The following is an 18,779-nucleotide window of genomic DNA, read 5'->3' on the forward strand; positions in this document are numbered from 1 at the left end:
GCATTGCCATTAGCCGAACGTCCCTTCTTGCAAATGGCATTTCCAGCATTGAAACTGAAGCACAGGTAGTCCTCGACGTACGACCACAACGAGCCCAATGTTTCTGTTGCTAAGCGGGACTGTTGTTAAGTGAGCTTTGCCCCATTTCACGAGCTTTCCTGCTGTGGGGGTTGAGTGAATCGCTGCGGTTGCTACCTAACCCGGTCATTAAGCGAATCTGGCTTACCCATGGATTTTGCTTGGCGGAAGGTCGCAAATGGGGACACAGCAACCGTCATAAGTAGGAGACAGTTGCCAAGCGGCTAGAGGGATGCTGCAAGGGTCGTAAGTGTTAAGATTGGTCGCAAGTGCCGTTGTAACTTTAAATGGTCACTAAATGAACCATCGTTAAGTCAAGGATTATCTATAGCCACCCATGGAAGCAAGAGGTCTCACCTTGGAAGGTTGAGAGTTTAGAAAGAGCACTTTTTGGGATCTGCTCTCGAACAGAAGGGGGTTAGGAGGTTCAGAAATGGTCCTGAGTTTTTTTTACGCTCTTCATTAGAGCAAACTTGATTTTCAACTTGGCCATGTTAAAACGGGTGGACTTCAATTCCCAGAATCCCCCACTCAGCCACGATTGCTAAGCAGAGTGGAAGGGAGCTTTTTTTCTATTACAACATTTCTTAATTTAGGGCAACTTTAAGAGGGGTGGACTTCAACTCCCAGAATTCCCCACTCAACATGCTTTAAGAGGGGTGGACTTCAACTCCCAGAACTCCCCACTCATCATGCTTTAAGAGGGGTGGACTTCAACTCCCAGAATTCCCCACTCATCATGCTTTAAGATGGGTGGACTTCAACTCCCAGAATTCCCTAGCTAGCAAGCTTTAAGATAGATGGATTTAAACTCCCATGGATGGCTGGGGAATTCTGGGAGTTGAAGTCCATCCATCTTAACATGGCCAAGATTGAAAATCACTGCTTTTTAGAGCATCAGCCAGCTCCAGAAGGCTTCAGTAATGGCATGATGATGATGAAAAGGAAGGTGCCGAGGATGGAAGAGAAGGCGATGATGACGACGAAGGAGAAAGGGATGACGGCGAAAAGTGCTAATGGAGAAATAGTCTGGACTGGAACTGCAGGGAGGGCTTCTACCCGAGAGCCAAACTCTTGGCGGGAAAGCCACTCGCCATTCCTGGGTTGCCTGGTGTGCCAGGGTCTCCTCCTCTCTGTCTTGCACAGCTGTAAATAAAACCGATACCACTTAACCCCGCTGTGTCTCCAGGCGCTTCCCTTGAAGGCCAAGAGGGTGGGGAGGAGGGCCGGAGGGCCGAACGGTGGCTGAAGGGGAAGGCGGTTGGGCCCGGCGCCAGTCCTGACTTCAGCTCCCCGAGCTGCTCCTTCCTAGGGTCAGGTCAACAGTTTCCATAGCTGGTGGGAGCTGCCAGGGTTTTTTAAGGAGGAGGGGGGAGGACAGGCAGGAAGGGGGGGGGGCTCAGCTCCTGTGCTTTGCAGGATGAAATCTGTCAGCAGCAGCAGGAGGGGTGGGGGAGGAGGAGGAAAAAGAGGGGGAGGAGGAAGGCTTAGCTCAGTCATCTTGCAGAATTAAATCTGTCAGGAGGAGGAGGAGAGGGAGGGGAAGGGGAGAAGGAAGAAGAGGTGGAGGGAGAGGAAGACTGGAAGGGGAGGAGGAGGGAGAGGAAGAGAGGGAGGGGAAGAAAAAAGAATGGGGAAGAGAGGAAGGGGGATGAAGAAGGGGAGGGGAAGGAAAAAGGAGGAGGAGGAAGAGAGGGAGGGAAAGGGGGAAAAGAAAGAGGAGGAAAAGGAAAGAGGATGAGGAAAAAGGAGGGGGAGGAGGAAGAGGAGTCATCTTGCAGAATTAAATCTGTCAGGAGGAGGAGGAGAGGGAGGGGAAGGGGGAGGAAGAAGAGGAAGAGAGGGAGGGGAAGGGGAGGAGGAGGGAGAGGAAGTTAGGGGAGGGGAAGGAAAAAGGAGGAAGAGAGGAAGGGGGATGAAGAAGGGGAGGGGAAAGGTATGGGGCACAAGAGGAAGAGGAGGACAAAGAGGAAGAGAAGCAGGAAGAGGGGGAGGGGAAGGGGAGGAAGAGGGGAGGGGACGGAAGAGGAGGGGGAGGGGGAAAGGAGAGGAAGAGGAGGAAGAAGAGGGAGGGAGGAGGAAAGGATCCTCCCAGCAAATCCCAGCATCCCTGTTTCCTCCTGATGGAAGCCTTCCTTTGCAGCCAACCCCAAGTGGACTTCCGGGGCTTTGGAAGCGGCTGGGAGCCCTTTGCGCTGGTTGGCTGGGCTCCAGGGAGCGATTCTGGGGAGGTTTTCCTCCTTGCAGCCATTCTGAAGTTTCCCAGGGATTCCAGATGTTTGCAACGGACGTCCCTCGGGCCGGCTGGTGTTGCACGAAACATGAAATGGCCAGAAATTTGTCCAGGGCAACCGGGTGACCCCACCCCATCTCCCACCCAGGAGCTTGGAACCCCCTCGGTGGTATCCCGCCTCCCCGTCAAGGACCCTGTTTTTGTAGTTTATGTATTTTAAATATTTCTTTATATCCCACCCTTATTGTTTTTATAAATTATTCAAAGTGGGGAACATTAGCCAACATATTTTTTTACTCCTATTTTCCACAACAACCTTGTGAGGTGGGTTGGGCTAAGAGAGAGGAAGTGGCCCAAAATCATCCGGACATCTTTAACACGTAAGGCGGGACTAGAACTCACTGTCTCCTGGTGATTGGCCCAAAGTCACTCAGTCGATTTTTGTGTCTATGGCAAGACTGGAACTCACAGTCACCCGGTTTCTAGGCCAGCACCTAAATCAGTACGTCAAATTGGCTCTCAATTATTGGATCGCTGCCCAAATACTTGTTCTGACCTAGGCTTCCTGAGACAGTAAAAATCACACGCTTAATCCCCCAAACCTTTTTTAAAAAAATTTAAACGGCTGTGAATTATGTTCATTCACGGCCCGTAATGATTCACAAACAGTTTGTGAAGAGTCCGACGGAAGTCTGCCACAGTCTTGCAGGGTAAGGCTTACAAGCGCCCGCCTTTCTCTCCCTTGAGACGCTGCCAGAGACCTAATTGCCAATTGGTTTTGCAAGGAGCACAAAGCCAGACGGAGCTTCAGAATTTAAACCGACCAGAACGAACGAAGTTGCTTCCTGCAAAGAATCATCTCCATTTTCTCCTCTTTTATGTCCCAATCATCTCCAAGCCTTACTCCCAAGTCGCCCCTTTTGTCTTAACTTTTCTTGCCTTCTGGCAGCTCTGCGCATGCACGCACCGGGAACAGGCTCCAGCTGTTCTTCTGCCCCACTGATGTCTGACTCCGAAGGCAGCTGATAACTGTCGGATGGCCCTGGCCCCCTCTCTGCCTCCGACGCAGAGCCCTCATCCGAGCCTTCCCCAGACTCCAGGACTGGCCCAGTTTCCTCCCCAACCTCCTCACTGTCCGAATCTCCTCTCAGCTCAGTTGGCCGCCTGCAGGCCATAACAATATTATTGCCCCTAAAACAGTCACAAAATGAGATTTAGCACCTCCCCACCGTCCCATCCCATAGAAAGTTAGGGGGACCTCTGGCACTCTGCTTGCAACTGAATTGCCCCTCCCTCATTAAGCAGACCCCCTCAGAAACACAACCCATTTCTCAAGTGCTTTGCAACTGTTAGCAAATCTTGCGTTTGCCTTCTGACTAGGAACGCTGTGCTTGCCAAAGGAAAAGGGGATTTCCTGCAAAGCATCTGCACCTTCCCCAAATGTTTCCCCCCCCCCCCCGGGCCAGCCCCCTCCCAGCTTTCAGTTCAGCGGACCTGATGCAGACAAGGACCCCTGCTCTCCACAGCCCCCCCTCCCCATCCCACAGGCTGCCTACTTCCTGCCAAAAAAAGAAACATGTTTTTTTTTAAATCCACGTTGTCATTCAGTAAGAGGCAGCGAAAAGATGGAAGTTGAGAAGGAGGGGGAGGGAGAGAAAGCAGAGCAGCAGATGGAAAGTTGGCAAGAGGAGGAATGGAAACAGTGAGATCCGACACAAAAAATGCAGGGCGCAAACACAGGAAGTTGTGAGGAGTGAGATAACAACCACATCTGGGCAGGGATTAGAAGCAGCTGAAGGGCTACGGCTTGGGCGAAACACAGAGGAGTCTAAGAGCAAGGGTCTCCAAACTTGGTAACTTTAAGACTTGTGGACTTCAACTCCCAGAATTCCTCAGCCAATAGCAGATCTCCAAACTTGGCAATTTAAAGACTTATGGACTTCAACTCCCAGAGCTACCTAGGGAATTCTGGAAGTTGAAGTCCACAAGTCTTAAAGTGACCAAGTTTAAGTTAACTGCAATGAACAACTCTGGCAAGGAAGGAATGGGCCAATTCACTTAACAACTCTCTCTCTTAGCAACAGAATTTTTGGCGCAATTGTGGTCGTAAGCCCAGGACCACCTGTAGCTCGTACGATAATACATTTTAAAAAAAAGAAATAAGGTCAGTTATGTCGCAATCTCCACATGATTTGGACAGGGGCATATAAATTTAATAAATAAACAATTTAATCCCTAATTATTTTGCCCCAATATGTAGTCCTTCCTCTTTTCTCCAGCGCTTTAATCTCGGTCACTCACTCCAATACAGGAAGTCCAATGAGATTGTATTGTATATTGTATGTCTAATGTCTACTAACTCAAGTTTTCTTTGCACAGCTTCCCGTGAATCAGGAACTTGTCATTTTATCTTCTGTTTCACAGCCTCCCAGAGATTTCAAAAATGGAAAACTGTGCAAGTGAGGGGCGGGTGGGAGGTAAATTGACAGCCATCTGGCCGTGGTAAGACGTTGCTGGAGGTTGATTGGGCCTGTCATAAATTGTTGGGTCTGGGATATGTTAACTCCTATTTAATTCGGTGCCTCTCTAAACGCTTTTGGGAGCCGGGCTGGCCTGGGGCCATTCACTGAGCTAAAAAAAAAAAGGCTTTTCGTGTAACAGGACATAGAATCGTAGGGCTGGAAGGGACCACGGGGGTCATCTAGTCCAACCCCCTGTCTGAGGTGAGAGGCATTATACGAGTGATGGAGAACCCTTTTCGCCTCTAATTTTATGCCCCTCCCCATGTGCCATGCCCCTGCGCATGCACGCATGACACACACACACCCCTGCTGCCCCACGCATGCGCACACAACTTTCTTGGAGCCAGGGGAGGGCGAAACTGGCCTCCCCCGCCCCACGGAGATCCTCCGGAGATCAGAAACAGCCCATTTTCCGACTTCCGGTGGGTTCATTTTTTGCCCTCTCCAGGGCTCCAAAGGCTTTCTAGGTGCCCGGGGAGGGTGAAGAACGGCCCAATGCGCAAACCGGAAGTTCAGGAAAGGACTTCCGGGTTTCCCGTTCGGCCATTTTTCTCCCTCAGAAAGCTTCAAAAGCCTTCCCTAAAGCCTCCGGAGGGTGAAAAACAGCCCAACGCGCAAACCGGAAGTTCAGGAAAAGACTTCTGGGTTGCCCGTTCGGCCATTTTTCTCCCTCCGGAAGCTTCAAAAGCCTTCCCTAAAGCCTCCGGAGGTGAAAAACGGCCCAACATGCAAACCGGAAGTTCAGGAAAGGACTTCCGGGTTGCCTGTTGGGCCATTTTTCTCCCTCCGGAAGCTTCAAAAGCCTTCCCTAAAGCCTCCGGAGGGTGAAAAACAGCCCAACGCGCAAACCGGAAGTTCAGGAAAAGACTTCTGGGTTGCCCGTTCGGCCATTTTTCTCCCTCCGGAAGCTTCAAAAGCCTTCCCTAAAGCCTCCGGAGGTGAAAAACGGCCCAACATGCAAACCGGAAGTTCAGGAAAGGACTTCCGGGTTGCCTGTTGGGCCATTTTTCTCCCTCCGGAAGCTTCAAAAGCCTTCCCTAAAGCCTCCGGAGGGTGAAAAACAGCCCAACGCGCAAACCGGAAGTTCAGGAAAAGACTTCTGGGTTGCCCGTTTGGCCATTTTTCTCCCTCCGGAAGCTTCAAAAGCCTTCCCTAAAGCCTCCGGAGGGTGAAAAAATGGCCCAACTAGCAACCAGAAGTCCGTTTTGAACTTCCAGTTTGTGCATTGGGCAGTTTTTCACCCTCCGGAAGATTCAGGGAAGCCTCCGGAGGATGAAAAAACAGCCAAAAACCAAGGCCAAAAATCAGCTGGCCTGAAGGACTCAGGAATCACACACAGCAGGTATCCAACAGCTCCGCAGAGTTTATTTGCTTTTTATACCGTTTTAACAAGCAGCAAATAGGATATATATAGCAACAGCATTATTATTGGCTTATTCCCTCTTATTCCCTTTGTCAATCTCTAAGACCATCCCAGCCAGGGTAGAATCTCACATAACTCAATAGTTCCTGGTAGCGCCTGGTTCTCATAATTAGGTGAGCTCATAGGTATTTGAGGTAAACAGCTACTGAGATCATGGCAGTTTGCTGTGCATGTCTTTACGTAACCTTTCCTCTATCCTTACACTGGCCAGCGTGCTCATGTGCGCTGGAGCTGACGGGGCAACGCCTCGCTTGCCCTCAGAAATGGTTCCCTGTGCCACCTGTAACACGCATGTTATAGATTCGCCATCATGGCATTATATCATGTCAGTCAAATCAAGTCTTTTCGGAAAACCTCCAGTGAGAGAGCAAACACCATTCCTGGAGGCACTCTATTCCACGGAGTAACAGAGTTGGAAGGGACCTCAGAGGTCTTCTAGTCCACCCTCCTGCTCAAGCAGTGCAGCTGCTGCTGCTGCAATCCATGCAGTCGTGCCTGACTCTTGTTGATCCTGTAGGCCAGGCCGTCTCTCCACGCCTCCCGATCTTGCGCTGCTTGTTTGAATTTTCCGATGCTCTGGCTGGGGTCAACTTTGACAGTTTCCCAGCCACTGATTTTACTGCTAACTCTTCCAAACAAAATTGCTTTCTCCAGTGAATTTCCCTGGATCACATATTATCCTGCTTAAGCGAGAGATCCTGACCTCTAGACCATTCCACACAAGTGGCAGTCCAGTCTCTTCTTGAAAGCCTCCCGTGATGGAGAAGCCCCCACAACTTCTGAAGGCAACCTCTGTTCCACTGACTCTTCTCACTGTCGGGAAATTCCTCCTTGTTTCTAGGTTGCATCCCTCCTTGATTAGTTTCCATCAGCATTCAGCCGGTTCGGACTGGTTTGGGCAAACCAGTAGCGGAAATTTTGAGTAGTTTGGAGCAGTGGTGAAATCTAAATTTTTTACTACCAGTTCTGTGGGGGTGGCTTGGCGGTGGTGAGGTCATGTGACTGGGTGGGCGTGGCTATGTAGTCATATAACTGGGGGATCAAAAGACAGAAATTAATTTTAACCATGTCCTGCTGGAGCAGGATTGGACTAGATGACCTCTAGGTCTCTTCCAGCCCTGGATTATCCTCTAAAGGTGTGTCTAGTGCCAGGTTTGTAGTCCTTCCTTCCTCTCCTTCCTCCCTCCCTCCCTCCCTCTCTTTCTTTTTCTTTCTTTCTCCTTCCTTCCTTCCTTCCTTCCTTCCTCTTTTCTCTCTCTCTTTCCATCTTATTTTCTTTATTTCTTTCTCTCTCTGTGTGTCTCTTCCTTCATTCCTTCCTCTTTCTTTCTTTCTTTCTTTTTCTCTCTCTCCTTTTTTCTTTTCTTTTTTCTTTTCTTTTCTTTTCTCTTTTCTTTTCTTTTCTTTTTTTTCTTTTCTTCTTTCTTTCTTTCTTTCTTTCTTTCTTAGCAACCCCCATCGAACCTATAGTAAAAAAAAAGCTTAAAAAGGTTTTTTTTAAAGTTCCAAAGATCAACTGTGCGACGTGCGATTGTCTGAACATTTTTAAAAACTTTTTAAAAGTATTTTTTACTATCAGTTCTGTGAACCAGTAGCATTTTCTACTACGGGTTCGGGCGAACCATCCTGAACCGTTGCATTTCATCCCTGTTTTGCAGAACTGGCAAATATTATCTATGGTTGGCCCTCCTCTCCTGCCCCTGTCGTTCCCTGTCCTATATTCCATGCCAGAATGTTGATCCTAATAAATGATTGGATTTCTTTTGAACTTTGTCTCGAGGCTCGTAAATTAATTAGGTCGGCTTCAGGGAACTTCACACGCAGATGCAAAGCGCTCTCTCATAGAACTGGTAGGAAAAGATTTGGCATCCCACCACTGGTTTCCATCCATTGCTTCTTGTTCTTCCATCTGGTCCTTTGGACGATAGGTGGACCTTCTTTGTGGTATCCCCTGAAACGTTGGAAGACTGCTATCATGTCACTCCTGGTCCTTCTTTTCATTAGACTAGACATAGCCAGTTCCTGCAACCGTTCTTCGTATGTCTTATCATCCAGGCCTTTAATCATCCTAGTTGCTCTTCTCTTGCACTCACGAACCCTTAGAGCAGTGTTTCTCAACCTTGGCGAGTTTAGGACAAGTGGACTTCAACTCCCAGAATTCCCCAGCCAGCTGGCTGGGGAATTCTGGGAGTTGAAGTCCACTCATCTTAAACTCGCCAAGGTTGAGAAACACTGCCTTAGAGAATACAGAATAACAGAATTGGAAGGTAGTTTGGAGGTCTTCTAGTCCAGCCACCTACTCAAACAGGAGATCCTATACCATTCCAGACAAATGGCTTTCTTGAAGACCTCCAGTGATGGAGCACCCACCACTTCTGGAAGGAAGGTGTTCACTGGTTAATTATCCTCACTGTCAGGAAGTTTCTGCTTAGTTCTAAGTTGCTTCTCTCCTTGATGAGTTTTCACCTGTTGCTTCTTGTCCTGCCTTCAGTTGCTTTGAAGAATAGGCTGGCCCCTTCTTCTTTGGGGCAGCCTCTCAAGTCCTGGAAGATAACGATCATGTCCTTCCCTATCCTTCTCTTTGTTAGACCAGACATATCTAGTTCCCTCAACCGTCCATCGTACGATTTAGCACCCAGGTTCTTTATTATCTTTTGTTGGGAGAAATAGCTATCTGGTTCAGTTCCAACCCGGGAGGAAGACACTGGAAACATGGAGGCTGATTGGAAAGAATGTTAATGATGAAGCAAGACCACATGGGGTTGAGAGAGAGGGGTATTTATACCTTCTCTTGGGGCTTTGCACTTGAGCTTCCTGTTCCATGTGCAAGAACATGCATTCTATTGGCTGTTTTGGGGTTATGTAGAGGTCATAGCTGGCTCTATAGGTTGTCTGAGCTAAGTTTGGTTGAAGTTTGGACTCTGATGCAATGTCCTTGGGATATTGTGCGATGCAGTGAGCTTCCTGTTCCTGTGCAAGAACATGCATTCTATTGGCTGTTTTGGGGTTATGTAGAGGTCATAGCTGGCTCTATAGGTTGTCTGAGCTAAGTTTGGTTGAAGTTTGGACTCTGATGCAATGTCCTTGGGATATTGTGCGATGCAGTGAGCTTCCTGTTCCTGTGCAAGAACATGCATTCTATTGGCTGTTTTGGGGTTATGTAGAGGTCATAGCTGGCTCTATAGGTTGTCTGAGCTAAGTTTTGTTGAAGTTTGGACTCTAATGCAATGTCCTTGGGATATTGTGCGATGAAGTGAACTTCCTGTTCCTGTGCAAGAACATGCATTCTATTGGTTGTTGTAGGGGTTATGTAGGGGTCATAGCTGGCTTTATATATTGACTGAGTTAAGTTTGGTTGAAGTTTGGACTGCTGATGCAATGTCCTTAGGAGATGGTGCCATGTGGTGAGCTCTGCTGCTAGATGGGTTAATCCTATTATGTCCTGGAGGGTCCTGTCTTAATCCTATCACCCTGGAGGTGGAGGTCTTTTGTCTTGTAGACAGGCTGGCCCAGTCTTTCTTAATGGGCACCAAGTATCTGCTGGGGGGGGGGGGCAGGGAGCTGCTTTCTGTCTTTAAAACATATTTCGTCTTTTACCATCAAGGGAAATATAATATTCTGCCTCTTTAATATTCCTCAAAACATTTCATTCTTCTGGGACAGAGTGGCGGGGGGGGACGACGACTGTCTTTTCTCACTTTGTCGCTCTTCTCTGCACACTTTCTAGGGTCTTGGCACCTTTCTCACACTCAGGCTGCACCTTCAACTCACTACAGCATTGCCAAGGCTTCCAATAGCCGCTTCCTTGCTGCGTGTTTTCCTTCTAGGGAGCATCTCCCTTGCTGCCGTTTTTAAAAATAGGACGAGTGAACTCGAGGGGAATTTTCCAAGAATTGAGCTGATTATATGGAAGCAAAACGGGGTGGGTTGTGTTTTTTTTTTGCAAGTTGTTTAAAGCCTGAGCCGCCGCAGCAAAGAAATTTACTGCAGCCAGGGCTTTGTTAGGGTATAATTTGTCGGACTTTCGACAGATGAAAGAGGCACATTTTCTTTGTCATAACAAACTAGATTCACCCAAGCCAGTGGGTTGGATGAGCCATTCTAACCTTGGATCACCTTGCAAAAAAAACAAAACCCAAACCCCCCCCCCATTATTTATGCGTACATATGAAAAGGTGTCCCAAAAACTGTGCAGGAGATTAACAAGCAGGAGTGGGATTCAGCCAGTTCGTGCTGATTCTCACAAACCTGATGACAATTTTACGTCTGGTTCGGCCAAACCTATAATTCTGACGACTGGCTGGCCGCGCCCCACCCCACCACTGCCAGGAGTCCCCTGTTTGGCTCCTGGTGGGAGTGCCGGGAGAACCTCCTAGGCCCAAAACGGGATGCGGGAGGGTGCAGTACCCCCCACCCCAGTCCGTTTTCACTCCCAGGAGGCTGCAGGGAGGCCTACTAGGCCCAAAATGAGGCCCGAGAGGGAGGTCTCCCCGCCCGGGGCCTGATTCTGCTCCCAGGGGTGGGTGAAGGAGGTCAAGGGCTGCCTGTCACACCACCTGGCCACGCCCAACACGGCCACGCCCACCCAACTGGTCATTAGGGCAGAGAACTGGTTGCTAAATTAGTTGAATCCCACCACTGCTATCCTTCGTTCGTTCAAGGTTTGGAAAGATGAGAATTTGGGAGAGAGCTTTATAATATTGATTTAAACTACACAGAAAGGACAGAGATATGTGCTAGTTGTTCCCAACTCTAGGGGGCGGTGCTCATCTCTGTTTCAAAGCCAAAGAGCCAGCGCTGTCCGAAGACGTCTTCGTGGTGATGTGACCGGCAGGACTCAACGCCGAAGGCGCATGGAACGCTGTTCCCTTCCCACCAAAGGTGGTCACTATTTTTTTCTTCTTGCATTTTTTACGCGCTTTCCAACTGCCAGGTTGGCAGAAGCTGGGACAAGCAATGGGAGCTCACTCTGTTATGCGGCGCTAGGGATTTGAACTGCCAATCTTTCTGATCAACAAACTCAGCATCTTAGCCACTGAGCCACTGCGTCCTATCATAGATGAAAGAGAATAGATATATAATAGACAGATAGATGGATAAATGATAGATAGATGGAAAGAGAGAGAGAGAGAGAGAGAAGTAGACAGGCAGGTAGGAATAGATGAGATAGATAGATAGATAGATAGATAGATAGATAGATAGATAGATGATAGATAGATAGATAGATAGATAGATAGATAGATAGATAGATAGATAGATAGAGATAGAAATAAGTAAAATAAGGCTGCATCAACAGAGGGACAGAATCAAGATCACGTGAAGGGTTAATACCACATTATAATGCCTTGGTAAGGCCACACTTGGGATACTGCATTCAGTTTTGGTCACCACGATGTAGGAAAGATGTGGAGACTCCAGAAAGAGTGCAGAGAAGAGCAAGAAAGATGATTAGGGGACTGGAGTCTACAACATATGAAGAACGGTTGCAGGAACTGGGTATGTGTAGTTTAATAGAAAGAAGGACGAGGGGAGACAGGGTAGCAGTGTTCCAATATCTCAGGGGTTGCCACAAAGAAGAGGGAGTCAAACTATTTTCCAAGGTACCTGAAGGTAGAAGCAATGGGTGGAAACTAATCAAGGAGAGAAGCAACCTAGAACTGAGGAGAAACTTCCTGACAGTGAGAACAATTAATCAGTGGAACAGAAGTTGCCTCCAGAAGTTGTGAATGCCCCAACACTGGAAGTCTTTAAGAAGAGGTTGGATAGCCATTTGTCTGAAACGGTATAGGGTTTCCTGCCTAGGCAGGGGGTTGGACTAGAAGACCTCCAAGGTCCCTTCCAACTCTACTATTGTATTGTATTGTATGGTATTGTATTGTGTAGAGAAAAATGTTTTTTTCGCAATTTTGCAATTGTCCTGGAACATTCTTTATTCCAGTCTTCCTTAGCCCAGCACTTCCCGTTATATTCTGTGTGCATCATTTGAAATCCCGGAGACCAGAGATATAAATAAATGCAGCCACACAGATGGGAGAACAGAATCCGAAATGTTGGGCCACAAAGACTGAACCACCGCTTGTGCGCCGCTTATGTGGGATTGAAGCTGGAGGATTGGCGGGCAGTTGCTGTCCAAAGGAAACAACATGCTAGCTAAGGCAAAAGGCCAGATTTTTTTTTTTTTGGGGGGGGGAGGACCACTGCTCCCAGGAGCCTCTTATCTTTGCTCTTAGCTTGAAATGTGAATGCGTGATTCATCTCTCTTGCAGCCTTAAAATAGACGGTGAGAGCATTTTATTTTTGTTTAAAAAAGGGGACATTTTAAAAAGCTCTGCTTCCATTCAGAAATTTTGATGGGTCCTGAGAAGAGTTTGCAAGACAGAGAGTTGCGTTAGGGATCATTTGGCTCCGTAAATAAATAATATGAAACTTGGGCTCATTCGATTTAGAACTTTGCTCCCTACTTCTATGCAGCAGTAGCTTTTGCCTGCTAGTATGGGTGTGGTTTTTTCCCCCTTGGCAATTCCATCCTGAGGATATTGTTTTCTGCTTGGTTATTTGTCCCCCATATCTGGATGTTGACTTAAAATCTGTAGAGATTCTCCGTCATCCAGGTCATGGTTGTCCCAAATGTGCTTTTTTTCAGGACTTTCTTGTTTTTGTCTTTTGAAGATGTTTCGCTTCTCAACCAAGAAGCTTCTTCGGTTCTGACTGGAGGGTGGAGAATGGAAAGATTGACACTCCTTGCAGACAGCTGGTCATTTGCAGCCTTTAAGAGGGTCGTTGAGGCTATATCCATTCCCACGCCATTCCAATGGTGTCCATCCCAAATTCTATAGCTAAAACTCTCTAGAGCAGTGTTTTTCAACCTTGGCAACTTGAAGATGTCCGGACTTCAACTCCCAGAATTCCCCAGCCGCTGGCTGGGGAATTCTGGGAGTTGAAGTCCGGACATCTTCAAGTTGCCAAGGTTGAAAAACACTGCTCTAGAGTTTCTACTGAATGTTGGTTTGAACCTCAGTCCCTGTTCATGGCTGTGCTTTAACAGAATAACAGAGTTGGAAGGGACCTTGTAGGTCATCTAGACCAACCCCCCCACCCAAGCAGGAGACCCTACCTCCACTATTTCTGACAGATGGCAGTCCAGTCTCTTCTTGAAAGCTTCTAGTGATGAAGCTCCCACAACTTCTGAAGGCAACTTCTGTTCCATCATTTGGTGGTTCTCACTGTCGGGAAATTTCTCCTTATTTTTAGATTGAACCTCTCCTTGATAACAGAGTGGGAAGGGACCTTGTAGGTCATCTAGTCCAACCCCTTGCTCAGGCAGAAAACCCTGTACCATTCCAAGCAAATGGTTGTCCAATTTCCTCTTGAAAACCTCAAGTGTTGGAGAATTCACAACTTCTGGAGGAAAGTTATTCCTCTGATTAATTGTTCTCACCGTCAGGAAATCCCTCCTTATTTCCAGGTTGAATCTCTCCTTGATCAGTTTCCACCCATTATTCTTTGTCCGCTCTTCAAAAGTGCTTTGGAAAATAAGTTGACCCCGTCTGTGGCTAAGTGAGACATTTGTTAAATTAATTTTGCCCCATTTTGCAACCTTTCTTGCCACAGTTGTTCAATGAATCACTGCAGCTGCTATATTTGCAACCCGGTTGTTAAGTGAATCTGGCTCCCCCATTGACTTTACTTGTCAGAAGGTCGCAAGAATGGATCATATGACCCTGGGACACTGCAACTGTCTTAAATATGTTGCTAAGCGGGTGAATTCTGATCACATGACCATGGGGATGCTGCAAAATTCAGACGCTTGGCAACTGATTCGTATTTTACGACGGTTGCAGCGTCCCGCGGTCCCGTTTTGCGACCTTCAGACAAGTAAAGTCAGTGGGGAAGCCGGATTCACTTACCAACCATGTTACTTGTTTCAGAACCGCAGTGATTCACTTAACAACGGTGGCAAGAAAAGTCGGAAAAATGGGGCGAAACTCACTTAATAAATTTCTCCCTGATCTAAGTTATTTCCAAGCTCCATCACCGTTGTAGGTCGAGGACTACCTGTAATGTAAATTCTGGTCCCCATCACGGTCGTAAGGCGAGGACTGGCCGTAGAGGAATACCCTCCCCCCACACACAGCTGACTAACAGACCAGACGAGAAGATGCTGGGAAAACGGGAAAGATGCTTAATAGGAAATAATAATGTGAACGCCAACGTGCTAATCAACAACTCCACAAGGAAAGGAAGAATTCCAAAGGAAAATGCATTTTTCGGCCAATTCTTCAGTGACTCCTGGCCCCCTTCCAGCTATGTGGAACATCTAATTCCCTTTACAAGGCAAGTTTCATTAGAGAGCTATAAACTTCGACCCGCTGCAGAAGATCCAGAAAGAAGCCAAGAGACATTTTGCTCCATCTACGGGGAGAGTCATCGGCTTACGACCGCAATTCAGCTCAACTGTTCAGGGAGACATGGGCTCGGTGAATTTCGCCCCATTTTAAGACCTTTCCTCCCCCAGTTGTTAAGTGAAGCACTGCAGTAACCTGGTTGCTAAGTGAATCGGGCTTCCCCGTGGACTCGGCTTGTCCGAAGGTTGCAAAAAAGGGGGAATCCCGTGACCCCGGGACGCTGCAACCCATCACAAATACGAACGTGCTGACAAGCGTCCGAATTCTGATCACGTGACCTCAGGGACGTTACGACGGTGGTAAGTACGAAAAACGGTGTGTAGGAAGTTGGCAGACACCTGTTTCCTAGGAAAATGAGATATTTTAGGAAATATTAAAAGGGCAGAATATTTCCCCCTAATGGGAGGCACAAACTTAGCCCCCCACCCCCCAACACACACTTTGTCTATGGGCCATTAATGCTCGAGCCAGTCTATTCTACATAACAAAGATCTACCTCCTTCAGGCAGAGCCATAATAGGAATCCCAAATCCCTTTCGTTACATCATCACCCAGCAAGAATCAACCAAGCTTGGGATTCAGGACAGCCTGCCCCTGCATGGCATTGGAGTCTGACCACCAATCAGAAAACAAGCTCAAATTCAAAAGCCAAGAGAGGGCATAAAACACGCTCAGCATCTCTTCCCCTTTCCCCCACCAGGACCTCAAGCCATGTGGTCCTGACCAACATTAAACCATCTTTCCAAGCATCCACCATTGTTTCCAGTGTCTTTTTCCCCCACTTGGAACTGAACCCAGAAGGATGTTTCTTCCAACAGGTCACGAGCCAATTTTTTTAAGGGCTGTGGTTGACTCGGAACGGTCACTAAATGAACTGCGATGTATGTCGAGGACTAGTTGTGAGTCAGCAGCAATGGCTGGAGGATGCAGCTGGGTCCTGTCCCCCCCGGGGGGGGGTGCGTTTCTTGCCCTGTCGCACGATGGGAAGCTTTGCACAAGCAGCTTCCCAGGAAGGACTAAAACCCCAGAGGTTTCGCTTTTCCGAGGCAACGAAACCACCGAATTACTTGCACGGACTCAACTACAGATCTTAAAATGGGCTAAAGATCGCAGGGGTGATTTTTTTTTTTCCCCTGAGCACATCCCTTCTGCTTACCCAAGCCCATTCTGCGTTTTCAACTCTGAGGATGTCATCCTCAGAGTTGCTGTACAGACGGTCCTCGGTTTGCAACGGTTCACTTAGCGACCGTTCCGAGTTACAACGGAACCAGGGAGGGGGGAAAAAGGGGGGACTTGTGACCATTTCCCACACTTTGGAGAATGTGGAAATTCTCAAGGAAAATCAGTGAGCATAGACTCTACTTCAGGATTGGCAATATAAAACATTTTTCGCTAATCACACGAGCAATGCCCCCGCCCGCCCCACCGCAAGGCAATCTGACAACTCGCAAAGAATCTACCAGCTGAAAAAGCAGGGAACAGCCTTTAAATGAAAAGGGAACCAAAGATAAAAACATCTTAACTCAGAATAACAGAGTTGGAAGGGACCCTGGAGGTCTTCTAGTCCAGCCCCCCCACTCAGGCAGGAAACAATATACCATTTCAGACAAATGGTTGTCCAATCTCTTCTTGAAAACCTCCAGCGATGGGAGCACCCACTGACTTCTCGTGGCAAGCTGTTCCACTGGTCCCCACTGTTAGGAAGTTTCTCCTTAATTCCAGGTTGCTTCTCTCCTTGATTAATTTCCATCCGTTGCTTCTTCTTTTTCCTTCGGAGAATAGGTTAACCTCCTCTTCTTTGGAGCAGATGCTAAGATCCAAATGGAGGCATGGACATCTGCTCCAGGAGAGAATGCAGGGGAGAATGTATATAATTCAAGATGAGTTTTCTGGATATCACGAACAGGATATCCCAAAGGTGCTTTTTCAGACAACTGAATTTCCTTGTTTTTGTTTTTGAAGACGCTCCGCTTCTCATCCAAGAAGAAAGGTGTAAGAGTAGGAATGGAGTTCCAGAGAGGGAAAAATTGCTGACGACAGGAACCATTTGCACCACACAGGTGACCCTGAGGACACAGATAAAACCTCCAAGGTGCTTCAACGACCCTCTAAAAGGATGCAAATGTCCAGCTGTCTGCAAGGAGTATCAATCCTTCCATTCCCCACCCTATCCCGTCAGAGCTGAAGAAGCTTCTTGGATGGGAAGCGAAACGTCTTCAAAAAGAAAAAACAAGGAAATCCAGTTGCCTCCCGAAAAAGCACTTTTGGGACCTGGAGGACTGAGAATCTTTACAGACTTTTCCAAAACAGAATAGTCCATATAATGGGGTTTTGCTACCCCCTGGAGGCTGAGATACTTGTATGGACATTCCTTCCCTCGGACTCTCCATGGATCCTGCTCTGGATGCATTCCTAATACAATACGATAGAATAGCAGAGTTGGAAGGGACCTTGGAGGTCTTCTAGTCCAACCCCCTGCCTAGGCAGGAAACCCTACACCGTTCCAGACAAATGGCTATCCAACATCTTCTTAAAGACTTCCAGTGTTGGGGCATTCACAGCTTCTGGAGGGAACTTCTGTTCCACTGATTCATTGTTCTCACTGTCAGGAAATTTCTCCTCAGTTCTAAGTTGCTTCTCTCCTTGATTAGTTTCCACCCATTGCTTCTTGTTCTATCCTCAGGTGCCTTGGAGAATAGTTTGACTCCCTCTTCTAATGTGGCTTGGTTTCCCGATGGGATTGATTTCCTACAGTGGTTTCTTGGTAAGTCTACAACCCCAGCGTTCCCTGCCGTAATCTAGGTTCTTTGATCCAGTTCTCACCAAATATTCAACGTTTCCTCTTTGTCCAAAACAAGAGTCAGAGAGGCCCAAGAACTTGGCTTCAGCAGATAAGCTCACAGCTTCAGCTGCAGGTCCAATTTGCTCTTCCTGGAGCTTTCCCCTCCTACGGTGATTTATGTATAAATAAAATCTCCAGGAGAGATGGGAGGGTTTGTTAAGTTGAAGAAATACATTTATTCAGGTTTATTTGGCAGCCCAATGGATTCAGGGCGTTTCTGGCAGCAGTTCAGAGAAATAAAACCCCAAATGCAAACTCCAGTAGACCTCCAAGCTTCTGGTGACAATGATCAAACCAACCAGTTGACGGAATCCGTATCCCCCTGGGGTCTCCAGGCCTGTTGACAAAACCAGGTCTTCAGGGACTTTTGAAAGAGTATCAGGGTGTCTGTCTTTCTGTGTGTGAGTGTGTCCATCTTATCTCTGCAGTGTCTATGGAGATTCTCAGTCATCCAGGCCATGGTTGTCCCAAAGGTGATTTTTCAAGAGGCAACTGGATTTTCTCTGTTTTTCTTTGAAGATGTTTCACTTCTCAAACAAGAAGCTTCTTCAGTTCTGAGAGAATCATCAGAATAGAACTGGAAGGGACCTTGGAGATCTTCAAGTCCACCCCCCTGCTCAAGCAGGAGATCCTACACTGTTAGGTATTAACATATATCACAGCAAGTCTCCTCTCAGGTCCGTCGTTACGGCGGGAAACAGGTATCACTCTGATTGGTTGAGAGGCGTACCCGATCCCTATAAAAGGGGAAACCTCAGACCACGGAGCAAGCTGGATCACTACTACTACTAATAAAGAGCTGTTAAGTCACTACGTGTCCGGAGTCTGTTCTCTCGTTGCCCGAATCTAACATTGGCGACGAAGGTGGGATCGAGAGACAGATAGGACGAAGCTACCTCCAGAATCCCAGGATTCGATCCAGCCCAGGAATTCGGCAGAAATTCCGGCAGCCATCTCAGGACATCGCAGCACGGCAAATTCAACGCAGAGAAGATGGCGATGCACACTCCTCCCGCACCGTTCGACCCGATGAACGACCAATGGGAGGCCTACATGATTCGCTTCGAGTGTTTTCTTGAAGCGAACGAATACACGGGGATCACCGACTCCCGAAAGAAGAACATCTTCCACAGCTACTGTGGGCGAGAAGTTTTCAACACAGCCCAAGACCTCTCCGAACCTACACCGATACAAGCGGTATCATGGACGGCGCTACAACAGACTCTGCAAACTCATTACGCACCAAAACCTTCCCGCCACGTTTGCCGCCAGGAAT

This window comes from Natrix helvetica (assembly GCF_964273705.1).
Source record: "Natrix helvetica genome assembly, chromosome: 3".
NCBI lineage: Eukaryota > Metazoa > Chordata > Lepidosauria > Squamata > Natricidae > Natrix > Natrix helvetica.